Consider the following 7,658-nt stretch of genomic DNA (forward strand, 5'->3'; position numbering starts at 1 on the left):
TCATTAATTATGAAAGCTTAGCCAATAGCTTAGGCTTGTTTCTAACTAGCTCTTATAACTTAAATTAACCCATTTCACTGGGCGGCAGCACACACCTTTAATCTCTGCACTCAGGAGGCAGAGGCAGGCAGCTCTCTGTGAGTTCAAGGCCAGCCTGGGCTACAGAGTGAGTTCCAGGAAAGGCTCCAAAGCTACACAGAGAAATCCTGTCTCAAACAACAGCAACAACATCAAATTAACCCATTTCTATTAATTTACTTTCTGACTTGTGGCTTTATTACTTCATCTCTGTATTGTCCATCCTGCTTGCTCTGCATTTCCTGGCATCTCCATCTTCTTCTCAGCATTCTCTCTGCCCAAAAAATCCTGCCTAGCTATTGACCATTCAGCTTTTTATTAAATAAATCTGAGTGGCACATCACAGTGTACAAAAGATAATTCCACATTTTCCCTTTTTTTGTCTAAATAAAAAGGAAACATTTTAACTCTAACTCAGTAAAACTATATCCAATAAGAACAATTACCAGGTAAGAATTATATTCACAATGTCCAGTCCATTTGTGTTTAGCAAATTTGGAGAAAGTACTGTATTACCTATCCTATCTTGGTGAGTCCAAAGTTTTGTACCTAATTTACTTTCTGTCATGACCAAGGAAAACTGTAACTATAACTACCTAGTCTTCAACCCCATCAGAGACCTGAGAAGGATAAAATATTACCTGAATAAACAGGAAGTGCAGAGCAAGCAACTTCTAAAACTATGAAATAACAGAGACATCTGGTTGCCTGGGCAGTCACCCTAGGGTTCCTCTCCTTGACCTATAGACCTAGAATGTCTGCCAGACTTTTTTGTCTAATCTTTTTTCCCCCTTGTGGTTTTTTGAGACAGGACTTCTCTGTGTAGTTTTGGTGCCTGTCCTAGATCTCACTCTGTAGACCAGGCTGACCTCGAACTCACAGAAATCTGCCTGGCTCTGCCTCCCAAGTGCTGGGATTAAAGGTGTGCACCACCGCCCCCAGCTGCCAGACAGTTTTGTAAAGCAAGAATTTTGAAAGACTGTCCTACCTTGTCTTGGCAAAGTACAGCAGTCACTTTCCTTTTTTTTTTTTTTTTAAGATTTATTTATTTATTTATTTATTTATTTATTTATTTATTTATTTATTTATTTATTTATTATGTATACTGAAGAGGGCGCCAGATCTCATTATAGATGGTTGTGAGCCACCATGTGGTTGCTGGGAATTGAACTCAGGGCCTCTGGAAGAGCAGTCGGTGCTCTTAACTTCTGAGCCATCTCACCAGCCCCCAGCAGTCACTTTCTTTTGTCCTGCTTGTCCAATTTGGACAGCATACTGTCAGCAGTTGAGGCAAGGGCAGTTTCTTTGCTCAGTGGCTAGCTTTCACCACAAAGAAAGCAAACTCCATATGGAGATTCTTCAATATCCATCATCCTCTTTTGAAGTAAATTGGTGCTGCCAGGACCAGATGTGTCTCACTGTCATGAAAAGTACTATGTTATTAAAACATTTTAATTGTTATATTCTGTAGGTCTTTGAAGTGTTTGAAGAACACCTATCTATCTAAAGTATATCTCTGTATGACCTTGAAAATATAACTAACATGACTTCTATAAGTTTGATGTAATAGATGACTAACTATTAACCTGTATTTATTTATTATCCTAAATAGCTTTCAAGGACTAAAACTCTACAATATATCTTTAAATGAGCTGCATAGGTACAATACCTTAAACAAGAGTAGAAATATATATACAATATAACAAAAATAACCTTAAATTTGTATCAAAATCTAAAAATCTATACCAATGTAAAATATTTGTGACTAGTGGTTCTTCAAAAGTAGACTCAACAATCTATTCTTTTATCTCATTTCTATACTGTATCCTCCTTTTTCCCTTCAGAAAGAGATCCCTGAGTCTAATCTTTTTTGTTTAGGTTTCTCCCTTACCATGAACAGTAACAATTTGTAAACAACACCCCTAAACGATGACAAACATCCATAACCAACCAAACAACCAAAAACCATCCACCTCTCCTCTTGGGAATGTGGGCATCATGTACTTTAGATTGCTTCATGTTGTCTGGGGGGTATTGACATCTTTAGGGGACCCTGGGAAAATTGAGATAATGTTCAACTCCTGGGAGAGTAGCTGTTGTCTAGTCTCAGTGTGATGGAAAAATGTAGGGCTTATCTGAAGTCTGGCTAAAGTAGTCTGTGAGGCTGGACCATCTCATCCAGCAGCCTTGAAGCTGTTCTGGATACAGAACTCTGAGGAAACTGCAGCTCACTTGGGCCATCCATTTTCATTGGTGTTTGGTGCCCTTGCTCTGAAAACTCACAAACTTTTAAAGGTGACATACATATCTGTATTAACACAAGTATGGACTGTGCATTGTATATAAGTCAGCCAAAGATGATTTTTTTATTTCACGTTTGAGCAGGTAAAATATATGTCACCTGTCTTGTAGTTTCTCTAGGTTTATTTTATCTGTAGGAAAGATTTTCAGGGGGCCTTTCCCAATCAAACCTGATCTCTATCACCCTTGAATAAATCCACAGCTTTCTATTTCCTTTGGAAACAAAAGCAAAACCTCTTCCCCAAAGCAATACAGTTTTTGACTTCCATTTTAAAGTTAAGGCATTTTTTTTGACATTGAAATAAATTTTATTTTAAAGAATGTTGAAATAAGCCAACCTATTTAAATACAAAACACTTCTCAACTTGACAATCATTATATTAAAACAGACTTGCCAATCTTATTCACGGGTGTTAGAGTTTACGGATGCCTCTATTTTTTCTTCCTCTTCCTCCCATTGCATGGCTTACACCTCTTTGTTAAACTGACAACTGTGAACACCTGTCACAATGTTGTCTGAAGTCTTACTAGTCTGAAAGGCTTCAGCTGACTACTGCTAATATCCAGAGAAGAGCTGGAAGGAGGGTCCTAGCTGGTGGAGGGGAGATCTGATTCTTCCTGCTGGCTAATTAATTTCTAGGCCCATAAGGCATTTTTGAAATATCTAGGCTGGTTTATTTCAGCAGTCCCTCTTTTAACCCCATGTCTCTCAGCAGCTGTCATTTGCTTATTAGCAATCAAAAAATTAAAAGACAATACAATGCCATACAGGATCCAGACTCCCTGTGTATTTTTCCTCTTTACATCGTTTATTCTTTTTATATTACTTTACTTTTCTCTTTAAAGACTTTATTATTTTTAAACTATTTTTTCTATGACTGTTTATACCCATTTTTTTCTCTTTCTTAAGCCTAATGCACATTTTTAAACACACCTGTTCAGAGGGTTTTGTTTGTTTGTTTTATCTGAACCTATTTTACTGCATATCTCTAGCCTTTTTTCTTTGCATGAGCAAAACTTAACCTGCTTCTCAGCTTAGCTGATGGCGCACTGGTGGCTCAAACCTGCAGGCAGTGGCTGGGAGATGCATCTCCGTACCTTGGCCCACATGAGAGACTGTGGGACTAGGAAGCCACGTTTGGCTCCATTTTTGTGTGTTTGGAACCTTTTTTTAAGCTCTTAGGTCTTATGTGGAAATATGTGCCCCACATTGGGGAACCATTTGAAGTCAGACTTTTTTGTAGGGACTGTGGGCTCCCCAGTAATGACACAGAGACTTATTATTACGAAAGCTTGACTGATCGCTTAGGTCTGCTTCTAACTAGCTCTTATAACTTAAATTAACTTTCTGCCTCTGTCTTTTTACTTCATCTCCATGCTGCACATCCTGCTTGCTCTGTGTCTCCACCTTCTTCTTCCCAGCATTCTCTCTGCCCCAAAAAATCCTGTCTAGTTCTTGGCCATTCAGCTTTTTATTAAACCAATCTGAGTGACACATATTCACAGTGTACAAAAAGATTGTTTCACAACATCAGTTATTTTCTATTGCGATAAAATACCACAGCTAAGGAAACTTATAAAAGAAAGGGTTTGTTTGGGCTCAAAGGGTTGAATCCATCATGGCAGGAAACATGGCCCAGAGAGGCAACAGGAGCCACTGAGGGCTCACATCTCTTACCACAAGCAGGAAAAAGAGAGAAATGGCTTTAAACTCTCAAAGCCTGGCCCTGCCAGACACACGTCCTTCAGCAAGGCCACGCCTCCTCCATCTCCCTGATAGCACTATCAAGTGTATTTTCCCAAGACTATGGGACACATGTCATTCAAATCACCACACCAGACATGGTGTTCCAGTCCTGGCTATGTAGGGGCATTGAAAGGGAAAATACTTACAAAGGATGTTTCTAGTGAAAGATTTATACCAAAAACTATAATAAAGCTTGCCACCTGATAACTTATTATTTGTGTGTGTGTGTGTGTGTGTGTGTGTGTGTGCACTTGTGACAAGGTGTGCCTATGCAGGTCAGAGGTCAACTTGAAGGAGTTACTTCTTTCCTACCATGTGGGATCTGGGGATGGAATTCAGGTTCTCATGTGACAGCAGGTGCTTTTACCTGCTGAGTCACATCACACACACAAACAAAAATGTAATTTAAAACATCTTTATTCATTAAAAACCTACAGAATGAGTTGAATGTCAGGCTGGACAACTTAATGAAACTTGCTTCCAAAAACAAGTTTTTAAAAAAGGGCTGGGGATGTGGTTCAGTTTGCCCAGCGTATGTGAAGTCCTGGTTCACTTCCCGAGTGTCGTGATTACAAGTACATAGGTCACGTGGTGGTTTGAAATGTCCCACATAGTCTTGGTCCCTGGCTGATGGTTCTCTTTGAGATGCATCAGCAGTTGAGAGCACTTCCTGCTCTTTCAGAAGACCAACGTTTGTTTTCCAATTCCCTCACTGAGAAGCTCACAACCTCCAACAACCCCAACTCCAGAGAATCCGATGCCTTCCTCCAGCCTGGTCAGGTACCTGTATGCATATACACAAACACACAGATACATACACATAAATTAACAAAATAAATATTTTCCCAAAGTACGATGTAGCCAGTCATAGTGATTGTTATCTATAATTCCAGCACTTGAAAGACTTAACTTGGGGCAGCTTGAGCTATATAGTCCTGAGCTATCCTTAGCTACAAAGGTAGGCTGGAAGAAGTCTTCAGCTGTGCTGAACTTCTGAGATCAGCCTGAGCTACAGGAGATCCTGTCAGCAAATAACAAAGGTACTGTGCTACCCCAGTAAAGAGACCTAGACACCGGGTGGAGGTGGCACACGCCTTTATTCCCAGCACTCAGGAGGCAGAGCCAGGCAGATCTCTGTGAGTTCAAGGCCAGCCTGGTCTACAGAGCGAGATCCAGGACAGCCACCAAAGCTACACAGAGAAACCCTGTCTCAGGAGAGAGAGAGAGAGAGAGAGAGAGAGAGAGAGAGAGAGAGAGAGAGAGAGAGAGAGAGACCTAGACTACCTGCATGCACCAAGACCTGGATTTCATCCCAGCGTGACATGAAACAGAAATGGGAAAGGAATCCAGGCATGGTGGTGAATGTCTGTCATCCCAGCAATCAGGACGTGTTCATGGCAACATCAGTCGTTCAAAGTCATTCTTGCCTACACTGACAGACACTTCAAGACTGGTTTGTGGTATTTGGGAGAGAAGAGAACTTCGCTGTTTCAGGGCCCTGCATCACTGTCTTTTGCTCCTTTCCCTGCATTGCCACATCTTATTTTCTGAACAAATACACAGCCTGTCTTGGAACACAAAACAGTGCATTTCCTGGGAGGTCCTTCTCACTAAGAACCCCCAACAGCATGGACATCAGGCGCCATCCGGGTCCCAGGCCCACAGACACTGGCTAGCTACACGTGGGAAGGCCCAGCCCCCTTCATTCTCAGCTCCACTCTGTTTATGTCTTTTGATATGAGGAACTCAGAACTAAATGGTCAAGAGGCAGAAACACTTTATTCAGAGTTCTTGTTATGGGGTAGACACCCGCATCTGGAACTGAGCTCAGAGCACATGACCTGTGGGAACCAACAGCCCGTGACAGCAGATCCTGGGGCCCAGGGAAATCTGGTACATCAACCTAACAGGATTCATGCCAAAGGCAGACCAGGGCAGGGGAAAGCAGCTAAGAGAGATGGAGGCTGAGGAGTCTGTGCTCCCACAGACTTTAGGCTTATTGCTAAAACTGGGCATAGTGGTACAAACCTTTAATCCCAGCATTTTTGAGGCAGAGGCAGACAGATCTCTGTGAGTTTGAGGCCAGCCTGGTCTGCAGAGCGAGTTCCAGGGCAGCCAGGGCTACACAGAGAAACCTGTCTCAAAAAAAGTTGCATTTATTTGTTTATGGTATGCATGTGTTGGAGTGTGGCGGTGCATTGTACAGTGGACAATGTGCCGCAGTCAGTTCTCTCCTCTACCCTGAGGGTTCCGAGGACCGACCTTAGGCCCCCAGGCGCGGAAGCAGGCAAATTTACCTGCTGAGCTATCTTGTCATTGCCAAGCAGGATTTTAAAAATTTAATTATTAAAGGCTGGGGAGATGGCTCAGTGGTTAAGAGCACTGGCTGTTTTTTTTTTCTAGAGGACCAGGGTTCAGTTCCCAGCACCCACATGGGGCCTTACAACTGTCTGTAACTCTAGCTCCAGGTGGTCTGGTATCCTCTTCTGGCCTCTTGGGAGCACCAGGCATGCACGTGGTGCACAGACATTCATGCAGACAAAACAACCCATACACATAAAATAAATAAATTAATTAAAAGTATTTTTTTAAAGATGTAACTATTAGCTGGGTGTGGTGGTACAAGCCTTTACTGTCAAGAGGCAGAGGCAAGTGGATCTCTGAGTCTGAGGCAGCCTGGTCTACATAACAAGTTCCAGGACAGCCAGGGCTATACAGAGAAACCTTGTTTCAAAAACATCAAAACCAAAACAAAATTTGTTATTATCGTATGCATGAGTGTATGTGCACACACATACCCCTGCCAGTGGGTGTGATCAGAGGTGTCTTCCGCTATCACTCTCTGCCTTCCTCACTTGAGACAGGGTCTGGAGCTCAGTTTTTCAGCTGGGTTGGCACCCAACAAGCCCCAGTGACCCCCTGTTTCTATAATCTCCAGCACCAACTTCCAGGTGCACACAGCTGGTGTGTGTGCAGGGATTCCAACGTAGATCCTCGTGCTTACCCTGTGTGCTCTGTCACTCACTCACTGAGCCTTTCTCTAGCCCCTAAAACTGGATCTCACAAGGCTGAGCACTCGTGGGATCACCAACAGGTCCAGGAGCCTGATGGAGCGTGAGCAAGCAGACTTCAGTGAGGTAAATCGGGAGCCCACCAGGGGCCGGGCACCTGTTACGGCCAGGCCTGTGTGGCCCCATCCCTACTCTCAAGACTGTCTCTTCCTGCTGCCAGAGGGTAAGGTCCTCAAAAGATCCTACCAGGAAAGCCCTCCATCCTCCAAGGAACTTAGCCTTGAGGTTCAGGAAGCCCAAGCGAACCACAGAATAACAGAGGCAACTGAAGACCCATTGCCTGCTCCCACTCTGCCCCTGACCACTGAGGAGCTGCTACCCCCAGCTCAGGGCCACAATGGTGCCGAGCTCATGGCACCTCTCACCCCTGAGTCTCACTACCCAGCTCACAGAGGGGCAGCTGTGGTGCTCAGTCTTCCAGCCTGTGCCCCAGGGAGGTGGGACAGGAACTGAAGGAGGAG

This window comes from Peromyscus maniculatus, chromosome 8 (assembly GCF_049852395.1).
Source record: "Peromyscus maniculatus bairdii isolate BWxNUB_F1_BW_parent chromosome 8, HU_Pman_BW_mat_3.1, whole genome shotgun sequence".
Taxonomy (NCBI): Eukaryota; Metazoa; Chordata; class Mammalia; order Rodentia; family Cricetidae; genus Peromyscus; species Peromyscus maniculatus.